At 47.0% G+C, this 16,032-nt stretch overlaps 1 protein-coding gene across 1 annotated transcript in view; it reads right to left on the reverse strand.

Annotated features, from left to right (window-relative positions):
• The window catches only part of GADL1 (glutamate decarboxylase like 1), a 689,547-nt gene that overhangs the window by 384,483 nt on the left and 289,032 nt on the right, over positions 1-16,032 (reverse strand). The window lies entirely within an intron of this gene.

Here is a 16,032-nt window from a genome sequence, read left to right on the forward strand (position 1 = left end):
TCCATTCCTGCATTAACAGACAACTTACAGCGGGAGGGACTAATAATATTCACAATAAGTATCATAATAATCATAAAAGCAAGGCTAAGTAGCAGATTGCAGGGCCCAAAGCACCGGGGTCGTTCACACATGTAGCCCTGTTTGCTGGTGATTACAATGCACAGTGTGTCTTTGCTGGGAATTTGCTTAAACAACATCTGCTGAGGAATTTAAGTGAAACTCCACAAGGCTTCTGCAACTCACAGTGGGAGCATAAGAGAAGCAGGACAAAGGTGATCAGAACGTCAGCAACCAATGGCCGAGCTCCCACTCTGGTTGGCTGCTTTCAAATAAATAAATAATGCCCTGACTGTGGCGGCCGGTGAAAAGTGTGTGCCGCATACACGATGCATAAAGAGCCGGTGGTGCAAACACAATGGCCCTCATTACAACGGTGGCGGTAGCCGTGTCGTTAAAAACGGCACGGCTGCTGCTGGAGTTGCATTTTTTTCGGCACCCACGAATGGGCAAGAACCGGGTCATGACGAGCTCGGCAGAACCAGTAATTGCCCATTTGCGGGTGCCGGAATCAAGGTCCTCCCCATCACCATTCTGCCCCATAAGGCTGAATGGGGATAGGGACGTCGGATGCACCAGCACATCCAGAGTATTGCCGGTGCATCTGATGTGCTCTGCTCACGGGTGCCGTTACACCCGCCAGGAAAAACCTGGCGGGTGAAACGGCACCCTCAAGCAGAGCACGTAGTATGGTGGTCGGGGAACTACGGTACCGGCATGCTAACCGGTACCGAACTTCCCGGTCTGCCATGCTCGTAATGAGGCCCAATGTATTTCTCACTCATACCCAGCACCAAGACCACAGCCCGTGCTGTGCAGACGTGGGGTGACCCGCATTGCTCTCTCATTCGGGTACGACCAGTTGCAGGCTCGCGCAAGTATAATTGTGGGTACTGAGGCGTGTATGATAGGAGATACTAGGCAAGAGTAGGTGGGGCATGTGGTGGAGGAGCATCACTAAGAGAGGGAAGGATACCACACCGACTTATCCAGTTTTATTAAGAAGGAAAACAATAGCATGGCAAGAGAGGCCGTCTACGTACGTCACATGAAGTGCTCTTCTTCCAAGTGTATGTGCATATGTATAACTCTAATCAAAAGCTTTTCTCCCCTAGCTCTCCGATTCCTTCTGGGTGAGAGACTGCTTGGCCCAGAGTCACGCATTCGCTGCGCAAGGATGGGATGGAGACAGGTGTGATTTAACACATCTTTATTCCTCTACGTACACTGTAATACCAACCCGTTCCCCTCTACCCCACGTCACTTCCCTTCCTGCCCCCGACCCATCCCGCCCTCTTGCCCCGGAACCTCATTGTCAACATGACACCCCCCACCAAATGAAACAGTTATCCCAACGGGGGCAAAGCGTCAGGCTGAGATGATGCCGTTCACCACATCTCCTCAATGATTCGTCGAGACTTGTTCTGAGCCCTTTGTGGTCTCAAGTGCTCTGGTCCCACCGTGCACCTTCCCATAGGATCACACATGTTCTCGACCTCTGAGGCGTTAGAGTATTGTCGGTATCCTTGGTAGGAATCGTCCGTGAGCTACTCCTCCACCACATCACCTCTTCCTAGTGGCAGCCTTGGGCCGGTTAGTGGAAACCTTTTAAAGCTTGACGAGTTTTGCATAGTGGACCCATTGTCAGCCTGGGCCTTTATCATCAAACCTTTTTTTGTAGTGATGACCAACAGAACATCCTTGAACACCGAGGTGTGTTTGTTGGTCTGTGGTTGCTTCACTGCCACCACTTCTCCTACCTTGAACGTTGAGACACAAGCTTTCCTTCGCAGGTCGGCGTACTTTTTCATTCGTTGTTTGGCAGTTCGGTCTTGATCTCTCAGTTATGCCTCACCCGGCCTTGCAGCCTCTTGGGGTTCGTGCTGGGGTAGCCTGGTATGAACATTTCTCTCAAACATTACTTCTGCTGGACTTTTCCCTGTGGATCTATGTGGGGTGCTCTGGTAGTCCCTCAGCAGTTGGTAAAGGACCTGTTCAGGGTTGTCCTATAAGTCGGGCCACTTGTAGCACTCGTTTGCCATGACGTGTTTCATCATCCTCTTGACCTGTAGCCAGAGCGGCGTGATCTTCTGGTGATGAAAACTCATGTATTCACTGAACCGCTCAAATTCCTGGCTGGTGAAAGGGTGTCCAATGATTGTGTTCACTCTTCTGGGTATGCCATAGGTGGTGAAAATGCGGGCCATTACTAGAATGATGTGGTGAGCTGCCATGGATGACACTAATTATGCCTCGGGGTAACGGGAGCACTCATCATTTACAGCCAGGACATATTACCCTCCTTCGATGGGTCCAAAGAAGTCGGCAGCTATTTCTTCCCACACTCCTTCCGGTAGTTCAGACATGTGTAACAGTTCAGGGTGTTTGTTAGTTGTGTTGAGACAGCAAGTCAGACACTCTCTCAGGATCTCCTTTACCAGTGAGTCCAATCGGGAAACTACACCTTTTGTCGTTACATTCGTTTGGTGGAGACGATGCCTCAGCATCCCTCACGGGCAAGTTCCACCACCTTCCATTTGGGGGGAGGTTGGAATCACCATCTTGTGTCCCTTTAGTAGTATGTTGTCCTCAGAGAGGGCTAATTCCTCCTTCACCTGTATGAGCCTGTCCACCTCCCTCCTGATGTCATCCGACTCAAGTCGACCCCTCTCCTTTTGCTCTCTTCCACCTCCCTGACCTGATTCCCTCACTGATTATGTGGCATACTATGTCCGCCTCCACCTCTTGAGGAAGGGAAACTGGGTTGATACCCTTGGGTACGGCTTGTTGAATAAGATACCGGCAATAGCGGTCTGCCACAGATGGTTCAGTGCACTTTCAATCCACGGATGACGGGACAAGAAGTCGACTGGGTTCTCTTCCTTTCCAGGCCTGTAGACAATTTCAAAAGAGTAGTCTTGTAGTCTGAGTCCCCACCTGGCAATGCAGGGTGGCATTTTGAAGACTAGGGCTTGATGGTCGGTTACTACTTTGAAGGGGTTTCTGTACAAAAAGAGTTGGAAATGTTTGCATGTCCACACTACGGTGAGACTCTCCATTTCAGCTTGAGAGTATGCTTGTTTTGTCGCTGAGAGACTGTGACTGGCATGCGCAATGATGTGAGTGTGTCTTGGACCATCAGGGTCCATTTGGGCTAGGATCGCCCCTAGCCCAACTGGTCTTGCATGCACTGTCAGTTCTGACTCCTGTTTAGCATCTACCAAGTATGCCATGATCCCGGCATGTGCTGCCCTGTCGCGAATTGTAGCTGGCATTCTTCAGACCATTTGAACGTGGCATTTTATTTGGTTAGAGCTCGAAGTGGTTCACTAACGGTGGCAAAGTCTTTGATGTACCGAGTACAATAGCTGGCAAGACCAAGGAAGGATCTGAATTCTGAGAGGTTTGTTGGCGGTGGTGTTTCATTGAGTGCTATGACTTTATCAGGGTCTGGGCTCATGCCTTTCTCCGAAAATATATTGATATTAATTGATATTGATATTTTATTTATATCGCGCTCGGGCCCAGTGACATTGAGAACACGCAAGTGCATGGGAAAGGGAAAAGGGGTACGTGCATTGAAGAGAAAGTGGAAAGTGCGGAACAGAGGAGAGAACAGAAGACAATAAATAAAAATACATCATTAAAGGTGGTAGTGCAGCCAGCAACTGGTAAGTACTAGGTTAAGCAGATAGGGTATATTTTATAGTGCAGAAGAAAAGTGGGTGGCGGTCTTAATGGGAACAGATACAGACCGCAGTGCAGAGCATGGTCAGGAGGCAATGCAGGGGGGTGGCAGGGTGAGAAGGTACCTGTGCCCGGAGGATAGAAGGTGGCCAGGTGAACGGTGCTGACAGAGAAAACAGATCAGCAGGGGAGAGGAGGGGAAAAGGCAGAAGTGAAGAGGAAGGTCTTGAGGTGCTTCCGGAACCGGAGGGAGTTCTCCTCAAGTTTCAATGTGGCATGGAGGCTGTTCCAAAGGGAGGCCCCAGCCAAAGACAGAGATCTACCCCAGCGCGTTTCTTTGAGAAATGACTGACCCTGAGGGAGTTAGAGTTAGCGGAGTGAAGGGCTCAAGAGGGAAGGTATTTACAGAGGGATAGTTGAAGGTATTTTGGAGCCAGGCACCAGAAAGCCTTGTGTTTAATGCAGAGGGTTTTAAATTTAATCCTTGCGTCCCCTGGGAGCCAATGAAGGGAATTCAGAACGGGAGAGATATGATCCCAGGGCTTGAGGCCAAGGACAAGTCTCGCAGTCCTGTTCTGGATTAGTTGAAGAGGGCAGAGAGTGGAGGCAGGAAGGTTTAGAAAGAGACTGTTACAGTAGTCCAAACTTGAGAGAACCAGAGATTGGGAGACAATAAGCTTCTGAAGGAAGGAGAGGAAAGGCAGAATACCTCTGAGGAGGTGTAGTAAGAAGTTAGATTTTTTAGAGATGTCAGAGATGTGTGCAGAGAAGGAGAGTGTGGAATCAAAGATGACACCAAGGTTCTTGGCCCTGCAAGTAGGGGTAGGAGGAGGATATGCAGTAGGCGAGAGTTGCCAGGTATTGGAGAAGGAATTCATGTATATGTATATGTCAGAAGAAATTCAATGTGCCCTTCCTGAATTAACACTTTTCTTGATTAAGGGTGAGGTTGGCCGCTTCCAAACCCGTGCTCACTCTGGTCAGTGTCTCATCATGCTCGCCTACGTCTGTGCCAAACACCAACATGTCATCACTCTAATTAATACAATTGGGGATGTGTTTGATCACGTTATGAATTTCCGCTTGAAAGATCTCGACCACGAAGGATACGCTGAGGGTACCAAATTCAGCCTTTGGTACCTAAAGAGTCTGAGATGCGTAACGAACATTGTTATGTTTCTGCACTCTGGGCTCAACACGAGCCAGAGATAGGCCTTTTGAGGGTCCAGTTTGGAGAAGAACTTGGCGCCATTTAGAAAGTATATCATGTCCTTAATGCGTGGTTCCTGGTTATGCGTGTCTCACTCATTTAATGGTCTGGTTGGGTCTCCTCATGTCTTCACACACAGGTGGATGGCATCTGTGCCTTTCTTCAGGATGGAGATAATGGGAGATACCCATGTTGTGTGTCCTTGGCTGGTTCGATAAGGTCTTGCTCAAGTAGTTTATACAGTTCTTCTTCTACCTTCCTCTGTATGTTGACGGGTATACCTCTGTAATGTTGTGTTACCGGCAGATGTCCTTGTCTATGTGTAACTTAATTTGTTTGTTGCATAGTTTTCCTATTCCTTTGAACAGGGTCGTGTGCAGTTCATTGATAATGTTTACATGGTCGACAGATTTATGCACCATTAACTTGTACAGCATGTGTATTAGACCTATGTCTATAGCTGTCTTGAAGCTGATTATGCACCCGCTCTCACTCCCGGTGGCATGCACATGTATGAACACGTTCTTTACTTGTGACTTATAACTGCATATGCCTTCGAATTTTCCCAGGCACTTCAGGGGAGATGTTGCCCCATATGGGTATATGTCTACTTTTGCTGGTTTCAGTTTAGGGGGGGAGGGGCACTCTAGTTCTTTGTATACCTGTTCACTTACCACGTTCACTGTGGCAACCATGTCTATCAAGAACTCGGTCAGTCTTTCGGTGAGCCCCATGAGCTAGGTTGGGCTTTGTTCCATTGCTGCGGAGTTGCCCAGAGTGTACAGGTAACCCTTCTTTCTGTGTTCACCCTCCGATGAGATGATATCTGTGTCTGAAGGAGATTGTTCCACCAGGTACCGCAAGTTGCGTCTCGACCTTTGTATGGTCGGGTGAGTGTGACATACCTCCTCCTCTCCTTCTTGTCCTTCTTGTGCTTGTCATCCTCTGATTCAGGTTCTCTTGTTTCTGTCTCGTTTGGTCTGTAATGAAAGTGGGCAGCTGCGTGAGACGCTTGCGTCACTGTGAAGAGGGGTCTGTAGCGAGCTGTGGAATCTCTCCCTCTGTCTCATCCTTTGTCTCGCGCTATGCGACATACTGATTTAAAATGTCCTTCATCGCCACACATGGAGCATCTCTGTCCAATTGCTGGACAGTTACCTTTGTGCGGATATTCATAACCACACCGATAACAGAAAGGTTATTCTTGTCTGAGGTCATTTTGTAATCTGTATATTGACTCTAAGGGCGTGGCTGTGTTAAAGCTCTCAATTTACGAATCCACTGCCAATTCTGCCCTTGTATGTGTAAGGATTTTGTCTAGTGTTCGAGCTTTCTGAAGTAGTTTGCGCCAAAACATCTGAGATTTGCAGCATGCAATGATTTGGGACCATAGGGCCTCTGTGTTCCAATAATTGGCGGAATCGCAGTGCTTCATTTTAATGTGTCGGTGCATAACAAAGGCGTCCATTGTTTCACCTTTCTCCTGTTTTGTGCTATGAAAGAGGGGACTTCATAGTCCACATTTGTGTGCTGTGTGAAGTAGGCGGCCAATGCCCCTTTTATCCACCTGGCCCACTTAGGCCCCATGTTGCTTGTATCAGATACATCAAAGACCCCTGGTAATTGTATGTCAAGGGAATCAGGAAGCCTGTATGGAGCTGTATTTGTTGGAGCCTCTTGACCCACTGCCTGATTGTCCTGATTAACTACCTGGGGAATATCCTGGTCAGACATCTTTGGTTCACTCATGTGTGCACTGTCCCTTCTGTTCTTTTGTAGCTCCTCTGGACACCATGCACGGCCACCTACAGTGGCACGAGCACTGTGGTGTCAGAGATAAAAATGGAGGAGAGAAAAAGAGAGAGAGAGAGAGAGAGAGAGGGAGAGAGAGAGAGAAAAAGAGAAAGAGAGAAAGAGAGAGAGAGTCTCTGATGGCCGCCAAGTGCTATGAGCACCATCTGTCCCTTTCTTCATCTTCCTCACTAACCACTGTATTTGCGCGGATCACTGCCATGGACCCAGGCTTGTTCCAACGTCGGTCGGCTTCCTGCTGATGTGCAGAGTGACACCCTCACCGCCGCAGCCTCGGTTGATGCACCTGCTGGCCGGCTTCCTCACCTTCCTATTTGCGCCTGCGGGATTTAGAGTCCTCAGTGTGTTTAGAGTCCCTGCGCATGTTCTTTCCCTTGTTGCCAGTGTCCGATTCCTTCTGGGTGAGGGACTGCCTGACCCAGAGTTGCGCACTCGCTGCGCAATGACGGGACGGAGACAGGTGTGAGTTAACACATCTTTATTCCTCTATGTACTCCATAATATCAACCCGTTCCCCTTTACCTCACGTCACTTCCCTTCCCTTCCCACCCCATCCCGCTCCCTTGCCCCGGAACCTCATTGTCAACATGACACTATCCAATTAACGTTCACTTTCTAAAGAAAGAGAGGAGGTATATGCCATATCTTATGCCCAAAGTGCAAGGTAGCAGGGCTGGATAATGGGGAGCGTGGGATTAATAGCTATATGGTTCTTACAGTCAATTTTTGTTGTTTCTTGGTTTCTATGATGAGGATTGTGCAGGCCATTCACTGCTGCATAGATTCCTGGGGCCATATTAAGAGTGTGTGGAGACCACAGCATGGCATTTTGTCACATTTTGCTTGTTAACCTTGATTTTTGGTAGTGCAGAAGCTAAGTGTTTCTGTGTTGGCGGTGATGACTGTGTTGCAGAGGAACTCCAGCAACTAACCAGCTACTTGGCAGCTGTTACCACTTCAAGGGCCGAAGCCTACAACATAGGCATGTGCGCGAAGCGCATGCGTGAAGTGTGGAAGTTAAGTGTTTCTGTGTTTGGAAGTTTGGGAGAGAAGAGAACATCAAATACTATAACCTTGTACAAGCCAGCGAACTGTGATTGTGAGATGGAGAGACAGAACAAGCCGAGGTAACGTTGTAACTCTTCTCCCTACCTGTGCTTAAATTGTGAACGTTCTAACGCCATTACCTCTCGGACTGAGTGGCTGGTGCCTGGAAAGCCTGTGTCTGTTGCTGGGGGTTCTAAAACTAAAGATACAACAACCTCATATGTTCTGCCTGGTGAGAAAGTGATTGCCATGACTTGTGCCAGAACTTAAATGGCTAATGGAAGCGAGGAGGACAAAACAGATTAATTTGTTGTCGATACTAACCCACTCATTGAATTATGCTATTTGCTCCAAAATGCGGCAAAGGAAATCCCAGAGGCTAGGTTTGCTACTCAAGCATCCAACAGCAAAGTTAGCAACACTGTAATTTTTTATCTTCAACCTGGTCAATCATCCTCCCCATGTTTATCCAAGTTACCCAATCTTTGCACCCGAGTTGGACGGCATGTCGAATTCTACCAGCGAGTCTAAGCAAATGGAAGAAATGCAAAACCTGATATCGATGCCATAATTTGCAACAAAATCCTTCTGACAATATGTGGTCGTATACATGAATACGAACAGGATTTTGGCACCACTTTGCTAAACCTTGAAGACAAAATGGACTCCCACCATTGTGTGATTACTGCTAAGTTAAAAGCAATGGGACAAGCACCCGATCAGCCTGATTCACAGAAGTGTTTTATAATGGTGCAATCCCATAGGAAAACACTCTGTGAATCAGGGCCAATGAGTTTAATCAACCGTTGAGAGGATGACCTGATTGAGGAGAAGGTCCTGGAAACTATACAGGAACCACTGGTCGAGGCCACTAATGTTTCACTCTCAAGTAAAGTATCTGTAGCAAATTTGAGTAGGAAGCAGCGCCGACAATTAAAATGACTGGGAGAGAGAAAACAACCAGGAAAGGTCATCTCTGGAGCTGCAGATACTGACATTGAATAGGTTAGGAATACTCACGGCACTGACACGTCAAGTAAGACATCGAACAAGGATGTAAAACGCCAGAGGCAGAGACTGTCTAAAGACACAGGAACATTGATTGACAAGTTGGATTCTGCAAGGGCCACAACCTGGTAGGACTGACAACGTCAAGCAGCCGATATTAGACAACCAGTCAGATTCTTGTGATCTATCAGACCTGGAGGAGTCTTGTGCTCTTACCTCCGAAAAGATTCCAGTGTCAGAAGCTAATAACAGAATCAGTAGCAATGTGGTGGAGGAATTGAAGGAAAATATACCACCACAACTTGACGCCAAATCATTTACAGTTCAAAGCATATTTCAAGTTGAATGAATATATCATCAACATTTTAGAACTGTCATTTTATGGTTCAAACAGCCAAGCACTACAGTGGCAGACAGTGTTAATTAACTGGAGGGGTGTAAATGTTTCCCAGTAATTAGTGTGAGCAACTGAGGATAACAAGGGAGCATGAACTAATCAAGAGTGCTTCATCAGGACCTCCTCCTTAGAGAATATACATTTTGTTAAAAATGGCGTAAAAAGCCAACAGCTTACAATCAGTTTAGTCGTCCAATACAACAAAGAAACAATACATTCCGGGTTCCCAAAAGGACACAAGCATTTTCCATAGCATGGTATATGGCCCCACAGCATATGCCATAATTGCCACTGTAAAAAGAGTTTCACAATGCCTGTGTACACAATACATCGCAGTACTGACGGGCACATGTTCATGCTGCCTGTCCTGTATACCAGTTTTACCAATGTAACAATTGGCTGATGTTGGCTGTGCTAAAGAATGCAGGCATTTTCACTGCATCATGGGTGGTGTAGTACAAAGTCCCATGAGAAATAAAGGTCATTGAAGAAAGAGGTTTGACCTGATGCTGCATCTCAAAAAATATGTCTTGCGTAAAAACAAGGCCTGATTCACAAAGGTAAGGAATGATACAATGCTCATGGGGTCATAAGGGACATAAACATTTTTATTTTGTATTTCCAAAGCGCTCACACAGCCTGCGGGCATCGAGGTGCTGTTACAGGAATTGTTTGTTTTTAGTTGTGCATTTATAATGAGCTTAAATACCCAGAGCGCCGACCCCGGGATGAAGCTGTGTTGCTTTCTGTCGTCTTCCTTCCAAGGCGAGCACGTGGCAGCTGAGCTGTGCAATACATACGTAATATGCACGTCAGAATATATGCATGCTGCTGTCAGAAGTTAACAAAGTGCTGTTATTCTTTAATGTGTGTTCCCACTTGTATTCTCCGCAGTATGTTCAGTAAGGTGTATGCTTGCGGTTGCGAATAATTGAATGTAACTGTGTTAAATGTTAATTTCTGTTTTTAAGACACACACACACCAACTGATGCCCTTTCCTACACATTTTGCAATAATTGCACGGAAGTAATTTAGGTGGAAGTTGTGAAAAAGATTCATGAATGTCGAGCAATCCACAACCTTATTTACACTTCCCTGGGAACACCCAGTTATGCAGAACAGGATGCAGGTGTGCGTCTGAGCATCAGTGTTTGAGGGCGTGTAATGTAATGCATCGATAGTTACACAGCGTGAGCTAAGGCCAGAAAGCATCTAGGCGTTAATAAGAGATATGTAAGGACTGATTTCGAAAACAAGATCAAAACAAATATGTTACGAAACAGAGTTCCAAAGCGTGTGGGGCTAACACCAAAAAAAAAGCACCAACAAAAAGAGTTTTCCCTTGTCCGAGTCTAACAGAATTCATAGCAGGGTTTGAGAGGAAGAGCGAACAGCTCTGACAAACTTGTAAAGAGTCACCTTAGACCTTCAAATCTCAGCGCCAGAGTTGTTGAATTGTGCGATGACCTATAGGCACAGAATCTTAACCTTGATCCGGCTCCTAATGGTTGTTGGGGGCCCGCACCCCGGGTCACCGGAGCGGGCCACCCCGATGTCGGGATCACTTGACATACCCGGGCCCCCGGGTCACCGGAGCGGGCCACCCCGATGTCGGGATCACTTGACATACCCATCAGGGCCGCGTTCACGCGACCAGCAGGAGACAGGGATCACCCTGCCTGCCCCAGATCACCGGAGCTCCACACATGAGCTGGGACACCCAGCTAGCACCCACCTCGGCACTGGGGGCACCCAGGCCGAGGAGGGTGAACAGGCCATGTTCACATGGTGGGCACAAGTGCCAAGAGGACGGTGTTGCCCAGCAGGGGCAGTGTCCCAGTGTCGGGCCGCGTGGCTAGGCCCATGGCACGCTGCGCAGCACCAGCATGGTGCACCCCAAAGAGATGCAGGAGTCAGAGTAGGATTGACTGACGAGCCGGAGACGACTCGTTCTTTTTATTAACTTGGTCACATGGCTCCCACCATGTGACCAAGACAACAACACTGGGAGATACGATGTCTCCCAACAGGGGTGACATGCAACACTCCTCCTTTTTCATAACGACAAAATAAATGGAACACCATAACATAATACACACACTACCACTACAAACCATAAATCCCACACACACGCACCCTTTATTAACCTGGGTGAGTGGGTCCCATATCACTGAACAGCACCAATGAGGGGTGTGGCACCACATAAAGCATTCCCGATATCCGGGCATACACCACTTTACATTGCCCACTGACTGGGCCATTTTAAGCAAAAGTCCAAGTCTGCCGGCTCCCAGCCTTCATGGGGATGTCACCGGTGTTCATCTGGTGCACCCGGGGAGTAGCAGGAAACCAGTTTGCATCCTCACCAATGTTCATTTAGGACAGTCACACCACAGTCAAAGAGGCCGGCAAAGCCGCACCTGGGGAGGCCCAGGGGCCACATCGGCCAAGTCCACAGTCTGGGGGGGGCGCCTGTGATGGAATACGGGCACCATGGTGGTAGACCACTCATTACACTTCCTCTCCCTCATGGGGGTGGGTGGCAGGAAAACACTGGTGGCCGGGTGCTTGAGCTGCAGGGGTAAGAGGGCGCACAAAACCACTACAAGAGCTGCCACCCATTCCTTTCCATTCTTTTTGCACTGTGGGCTATCGGCAAGAAGACATTGGTGCAGTGCTATTAACGTGGCCTTCTTTCTTCTTTCTGTGAGGCCACAGGGCAATCTGCCTTCCCTCTTCATGGTACCCCCGGCTTGCCTGCCCACAAGTTCAATTGGATGCCTCCCCACCCCACTTGATGTTGGCCTCGCTCTTTCATGCTGGCAGATGGGGGAGGTGCAGCAGACACTCATGTTCACATTATCCTCACCCACCTTCCCACTTAGATGATGCGGGCTGGGTACCTGCAGTACTCCTGCGAGGCAGGGGCTGCATCCCACTGTTGATCACCCTGTCTGCCCCAGATCACCGGAGCTCCACACATGAGCTGGGGCACCCAGCTAGCACCCACCTCGGCACTGGGGGCACCCAGGCCGAGGAGGGTAAACAGTCCATGTTCACATGGTGGGCACAAGTGCCAAGAGGACGGTGTTGCCCAGCAGGAGCACCGTCCCAGTGCCGGGCCGCGTGGCTAGGCCCATGGCACGCTGCGCAGCACCAGCATGGTGCACCCCAAAGAGACACAGGAGTCAGAGTAGGATCGACTGACGAGCCGGAGACGGCTCGTTCTTTTTATTAACTTGGTCACATGGTTCCCCCATGTGACCAAGACAACAACACTGGGAGATACCATGTCTCCCAACAGGGGTGACATACAACACTGAGGAGCCAGTGCAGGCGGCAGAGCAGGTCCTTAGAGTGTGAAAGTCTAGGGGCTCCAAGTGCTAGCTGAGCAGCCACGTTCTGGAGAATTTGTAGGCTTTGTAGCAGAACCTCTGGTTGCCCAAGGTAGATGCTGTTGCAGCTATCAATGAATCCCATAATGGACGAGGTAACCACCTTAGCTCTGGACTCAGGAGGAAGGAATGTTAAGACCTTTTTCATAACTTTCAAAGTAGCAAAGCCCGATTGACAAATCTAAGATTTGTCTGAGATGTACCAATCAAAAGACTGTTACAGTAGTCCAGCTTGCAGTTCACAATTGCAGCCGCTATCAATGCAAAATTTTCTCTAGACAGATAAGGACGGATCTGCCATAGAAGTTGGATGTAAAAGTGACAAGAAGACTTGAGGAAATTGGTCTGCCGAGTAAAAGACAGCTGAGGGTCAAAGTATACCCCAAGAGTTTTTTGATACGTGAATAACGTGATGACCAATCAAAAAATTCTCGTATTTCACATCTAGTTTCTTTAGCCGCTGCTGAGTGCCCACAATGAGCAACTCAGTTTTAGCGTTATTGAGGGCCAAAGAATTCAAGGCCATCCAGTTCTGAATTTCCCTAAAGATGTGATTAATACACTCAAGATCTTTTTGATATTCGTCTGTACGTTTGATGACTATCTGTGTGTCGTCGGCATAATTGGCAAAGTATATGCCCATAGCCGACAGAAGAACCTTGAGAAGACGTGAGTATATGTTAAAAAGAAGGGGCGATAAGCATGACCACTGTGGGTCACCACATAGAAGAATGGAGGCAATGGAGAAGGCGTTGTCTTTGGTTACTCTAATATTTTGTGGGCCTAGGAAAGATTTAAACCAAATCGTTGCTTCTTTGGTGCATTTGCCAACTGATATTAACCTGTCCGTCAAAGGTTGGAGATCAACAAGATCAAATGCGGCAGACAGGTCCAGAAGCAGCAGCAAGGCTGTATTGCCCTCATCAACAATGGCAGCAATATGGGATTTTAAATCGAGCAGTGCCGTCTCGGTCCCATCATTGGGCCGGAATCCAGACTGTTGTGTTGCTAAAATATCATGTTCCTCAACAAACATCTGATATTGATTATAAGCAAGTTTATCAAGAATCTTGAGGATAAAGGGAACATTTGTAATCGGTCGATAATTACTAGCCTCTTCTGGATCCAAATTTTCCTTTTTAAGTAGGGGTGTAACCCACGCTTCCTTTATGTTTTCAGGTACGAATGACTCATGAAAAGACTGGTTGATAAAGGTAGTCATTAAAGGGGCGAGAGTAGAGATGTATTCTTTAAACAGTGTAGCAGGAAATACATACCCTTTACATGAGGTAGGTTTGAGCTGAGAGACTCTCAATAACCGTTTCTACCGAGACTGAGCTGAAGGAAAAGACAGGGTGATCCTTAAGAGGTTCTGTGATATCTGACAACAGAGTTGTGTGCTTAGAAATAAGTTAAACTTGGGCGTTGATATTATTTTGATGAGTAAGGGTTTTGTTAGTGAAGCTGTTATGAATATCTTGACACCAGAGACTATCAGCATGAGGCGCGGTAGTCGTAGAACCGCCCTTCAATTCCTGAAGGATGGAAAAAAGCTCCTTTGAGCTTGACTTAGCTTTGAAAATCCGAGAATTCAGATGTGATTCTTCAGTAAGAAGAATAAGAGCTTTATAATGTCTGACGGCAAGCCTGCATAAGGTAAGGTTTGTCTCAGTTGGGTGCTTTCGCCATAATCGTTCTAGCTGACGTTTTTTCGCACAGGCTTCAGTTATCTCAGCTGAGAATGGGACATATGAAGAATTATTTCCCTTCTTTACAGAGGGTTTAAGAGGAGCAAGAGCATCAAATGCTGTATCAACTGCAGATCTAATGTTAGATACAGACTTCGAGCGACATTGGTTCTTCAAGTGATGGCAACAGCGGAAGAACTGCATCACGGAAAGCATCTTCCGTGATTTTACGAATATTCCTGGTCATAATAGGTGTATGTGATTGTTTATCAATACTGACAGGATTGTGATGATCTATTTCAAAGCGTATTGAGTGATGATCTGACCAGATACACTTATCCACTACAATGTTAGTAATGGGTGCCTTCTTGGATAAAACCCAATCTAGTGTATTACCACCAATGTGAGTGGGTATCTTGATATGCTGAACAAAGTGAAGAGATGATAAGGACTTGGTAAAGGAGATGGAGGGTCCATCCAATGAGTCGTTTGCCCATAAGTTAAGGTCCCCTATAATAACAATAGGAGAGAATGTGATTTGCATGCGTTACGGATAAAGGCCAATATTTGTTCTTCGAAAAGAGGTTTATTAATGGGAGGTCTATAAAGAAGTAAAATATTGAAGGAGGATGTTGGTTCGAGACCGAGTTTAAGAAATAGCACCTCACACTGATCCAGTGCGGGTTTGCTTGATTCATGCAATTTGAGAGTAGATCTGAATATAAGTGCCACTCCTCCACCCCGTTTATCCTGTCTATTAGAGTAAAAGAACAGATAACCAGGTCGAGTAGCCATTTGAAGGGAATGGATAGCTGCTTCATGTACCCAGGTTTCTATTAGAGCACAGATATCCACTTGGGTTTGTACTATGAGATCAGCCACCTCATGGCAATGCTTTACCAATGAACGTTTGTTTAGTAGCAAGTACTTTACTATTTTAACCTTAGATGTTATTTTAGTTAAAACAGTAGAGGCAGCATGTAAGGTAGAGCCCATTAACGAGCCCTGCTTAGTTAAAATTGGAATAGAGTTTCCAGATGTAGGAGGCGCAATTTTGGGTATTATTAAGGGTGCTGTAGTTGCATTGTCGAGTGCTACCGGGTGCAGCCTCGTTCTCCGGTTCCGAGAGATGGATGCTACAAGGTCAAACCGGGAAGTCATAGTTTGACTAGAAAATTGGATCTAATAAATACAAGTAGAGGCAGGGATAATGGCAGGTACAGGTACTCACAGCCACAAACTGCCTCAAACCGTCCCAGACGCGCTGGCGCTGATGCGCCTGACGTGTCTAAATGAACGGTGAAGAACTACAAGTCTGATGGGAGTTGTAGTCCCGGCACGCTGCGAATCAGCAGATAGTGCACAATGGAGTCCAAGGACTCTAGAAGCCACTAAAAAGCTACGATTCTACTTTTCTGAAAAACAGCAATATTATGAAAGAGTTAGCAGCTATTTTACTGTCAAATGCTAGAAATGCTAATCTGAACGTAGAGTGTGCAAATTGCAGAGAGCTTCACAATCTAAAACTTAAACTTAGCTTTTCTAAATATGAACACAGTATTACACAATTCTAAAACCAATTCTGAACGGAGGCGTGCTAAAATACGAAGATGATTACCAGGTGAACGAGTAGTAAGTGTTTAAATACACCGCCACAAACCGCCCCAGTGAATATATACAGTCGTATGCACATTTCCCAGTTACACATTTCAGTCGCGCGCATGGAATTT

This window comes from Ambystoma mexicanum, chromosome 2q, assembly GCF_040938575.1.
Source record: "Ambystoma mexicanum isolate Mex_15411 chromosome 2q, UKY_AmexF1_1, whole genome shotgun sequence".
In the NCBI taxonomy this organism is placed as follows: domain Eukaryota; kingdom Metazoa; phylum Chordata; class Amphibia; order Caudata; family Ambystomatidae; genus Ambystoma; species Ambystoma mexicanum.